This window comes from Adiantum capillus-veneris, chromosome 12 (assembly GCF_014529385.1).
Source record: "Adiantum capillus-veneris isolate H3 chromosome 12, ASM1452938v2, whole genome shotgun sequence".
NCBI classification, from domain to species: domain Eukaryota; kingdom Viridiplantae; phylum Streptophyta; class Polypodiopsida; order Polypodiales; family Pteridaceae; genus Adiantum; species Adiantum capillus-veneris.
This window is the reverse complement of record NC_140942.1, coordinates 94491450-94495043: the sequence shown is the minus strand read 5'-3', so window position 1 is coordinate 94495043 and position 3594 is coordinate 94491450. Positions and strand designations below refer to the sequence as shown.

Here is a 3594-nt window from a genome sequence, read left to right as displayed (position 1 = left end):
CGGACACAAAAACGGACACGGCCAGGGGCCTAGAGGCCTCGAAGTTGACAGTTACAGGTCTTTATAGCTACTGCTATAGTTTGATGGATGCTGTTGTGGATTCAGGTTTCATCTTTACATTGTGAGATGGCATTGATATAAATTCATGCGCCTTCGTCCGCCTCTGCAATCGCAGCTGTGCATGGTCGGTAATTGTGCATGCTACATATAAGATTAGCAGCATTAGATCCGTGGACCAAGTTCCCCATAGTGGTCTACCTCCCATTGTTGATCTTGTTTTCCCAAGAGAATCCTTCTTTCTTTGCCTTCTCTCTCTCTCTCTCTCTCCACAGGCAAATTAAAATCAGTCAATTTCTCCTTAGCATAAGTAGCCTGCATAGACATTGGATAATTTGGCCTCTGCATAGAACAACAGAATGCCATATTTTCCTCCTCTATAAAGTCCTCTATAAGGCATGACAAGCACCTTAGTCAGCAAGCACGACTTGGGGGGCTCACTTAATGATTATGTGACTATCACGTGAGTACAATAGAAGGGATGATTAAATTTTCTTTTTTCTCACATTTTTACATACAAAAGGGTATCGTGAAATGGAATTCGAAAAAAAATTACAGATTGAATTGGAAAAGGGCGTATTTTATTTTTGCTGAAATTTCATAGATAAGGAGTTTTAAAAATAGTGCTTGAACGCACGTGATGACCCCCCCGTCCCTCGAGAACAACAAAAAGCACCTCTAGCACCTTAGTCAGCAAGCATGAAGACAAGCACCTCAAGCTTGGGCCGGGTTCCCACCTCAATCTCAACCTTAGCTTGTTTAAGGTCCTAGGTTTAAGGAATCTTAACATTAACCTTTGGAGGTATTTAATGAAGCTAACCCTAAGGTCGTTTAAGCTCCATTTGCTGGCATTGCTCTTTGCTAGACCATCTCCCACTTGGACCCATTGCCTTTGGTCTCATGCTGAGATAAATCTCAAAGCACATGTCTATATTCTAACTCTTGTTCACTTTTTTTCTACCACATTAAATGATCAATTTAATAGGGAAAAATAATTTGGGTTTGTTAGTTGTTAGATTGTATGAAATTCCGTCTCTCTTGAAATCATAGTCGTCCTCGACTATGAGGTAGAGAAGATAAATCCTTAGTCATTGTCTATGTTTCTTACCGGGTAGAGGATCCATTTTTACCCTATGACATCATTTCAAAATGGATAACTAATCCATTTGAGGCTTGGGAGAGTTAGCTGCTGCAAGCATGTCTGTTCTTGAGTCCATATCATACTCTAAAGCAGAGTAGTGACAAGATAAAAATCTGCTGAGCCGTATCTCTCCTCTCTCTCTCTCTCTCTCTCTCTCTCTCTCTCTCGCTCCCCCCCCCTATCTCCACTTATTTGTTTGTGAAAAAAGGTGACGGCCAAAAGCTCCCATGGTCCGCGGGCGCGCGGATGATGGGGGGCTCTTGGCCCTACCCTTTGTTTGCAAGCAGAGAGAGATAGAGAGAAATGAAATGAAACAAAATGTTATATCGGCCATGCGTTTTTTTTGCAAGCAAAGAGAGAGAGAGAGAGAGAGAGAGAGAGAGAGAGAGAGAGAGAGAGAGAGAGAGAGAGAGAGAGAGAGGAAATGAAATGCTATATTAAACGTCTTCAAAAGGACAAAATGACCAATGAGATAAAACTGATATAATCTTGGTGGATGTAATACAATGTTTGGGTACAAGATAAAAATAAAAAGGAACTAAAGTAAAAAATGAAAATAATCATCATCATCAGTTTTCGAGGCGTCGTCTGAGAAAGTATTTCATCGACCCTTGAAGAGCATCATCAATGTTCACCTATGTAAATAGTTGGGTGTCTCCCATGCTAGGATAGTCCTCATCCTCTGATTGAGCAAGAGAGAAATGCAATGAATGCAGAGGAAAAGAGGAAAACACGATTTCAAAAAAAAGACAACACTTAGGCTACTTTTTGGTTTTAAAAAAGGGAGGGCCAAGAGCACGGACTTAAGATGTATTCATAATGTGCATTACACTTTGAGTTCTATCTGCCAAAGGATGGTAGTATTTTTCAAGTATTTTCAACACTGATAACAAAGGGAAGGGGTCATGTATACCTGTCTTCCCAAGAAACTATTTGCAAGAGTACTTAGAGTGTTCTTGTCTTTATTTCTTGGATGGTGACAAGTAGCAAATTCCTTTGTTGGAACTACAATCAAGCCTACAGCTACAAAGGCATATCAAGAATCAATAGAAATCTATGAAATTGATGGAAGTCGTGTATAATTTTTACATAGAAATCTTATTGAACATAGCCATAAACTAAGGAATTATAACATGATTTTATAGACAACTGAGACACTGAGTGTGTGTCTATGCTTTATGCGATGTTGGTGAGATTTTTTAAGTTTTTTACTCAGTTTTTAGAAGAAACTCTGCCATATTTTTCCCAGTTTCTCGCCATGTTTCATGCGTATCTGCATAGGTGAGCGATGGTGGTGGGTAGCAGTAATTGGACGGCACTAGCAGCCATCAACGAATGGTGGAGGTTGGTGGAAGGCTGCAAACACCTACGGGGCAGTGGTGATCTCCTTTAGCAATTGTAGTAGGACGCACAAGGCAGTGCAAAGATAGCATGGTAGCAGATGATAGTTGGGCACTTTGTAGGGAAGGACGGCAGTGTTGCAGGGTGTTACAGGCATCCAGGGTGACGGGTGGCAAAAACCTTCAAACGCTGGTGCGAACAAGGAGGTGGCCATGGAGGCCGACACTTGACAGTGAAGGGAGATGAGCAGAGCAGTGGGTGTGCCAACGACAAGCAGGGGAGAGAGAGAGAGAGAGAGAGAGAGAGAGAGAGAGAGAACGCTTGAGTGTCCGATCAAAAGACTTCTCCCTTCGTGCTATGATGCTTCTCCCCTCTTTAGCTTCGTCTTCCTAGGCAGATTCCCCCTATCCTCAACACAATAATTGGGTGTATTAAAGTAGTAGCTGGCCCATTCACACGTGGAATGCGACCAAAATATCTGATACCAATGTTACGTCTGAGTAATTCTACTATGGGCATGCTACCACTAGAGGTTAGGTCATTATGCTCACCATCTAGCCAATGAGAGAATGAATGCCCATCATCCCTAGACTCTTAGTTATACTGTGGCCTGCCTATCCACATAGGTTCGATCGTCCAGGCACTATGGCCGGACGGTCTTCCCCTGAAGCACACCTTTCTGGCTCTATGATCGGAAGGTGATCAATCTAGACATATTCATTACAGGCTATATGACACTTCTCTCTCTTTCTCTGAGTTTGTGTAAGCAATTCTCTCTCTCTCTCTCTCTCTCTCTCTCACACACACACACACACACACACACACACACACACACACACACACACACACACACGGACACAAACACACACACACACACACACACACACACACACACACATGTAGTACCACCATTGGTAGATTAGTGACTATCTTGTTTGCCTAGGTAGGTAAAACCCCCAATATCGGGACACCCCCCTTTCACAGGACTGTCGGGGCGCCCAATAAAAAGAGATAGCCTGTGCCATTAGTGGTCCAACAGCCCACAAGCGTTAGCT

At 42.7% G+C, this 3594-nt stretch overlaps 1 long non-coding RNA gene across 1 annotated transcript; it reads right to left on the bottom strand.

Moving 5' to 3' along the window:
- Window positions 1-1668: 1668 nt before the first annotated feature.
- LOC147446159 (uncharacterized) lies at window positions 1669-2927 on the bottom strand. Its single transcript, XR_015189926.1, has 2 exons — window positions 2112-2927; window positions 1669-1880 (listed from the first exon to the last, which is right to left on the bottom strand). It is a non-coding gene; the product is annotated as an uncharacterized LOC147446159 (long non-coding RNA).
- Window positions 2928-3594: the final 667 nt, after the last annotated feature.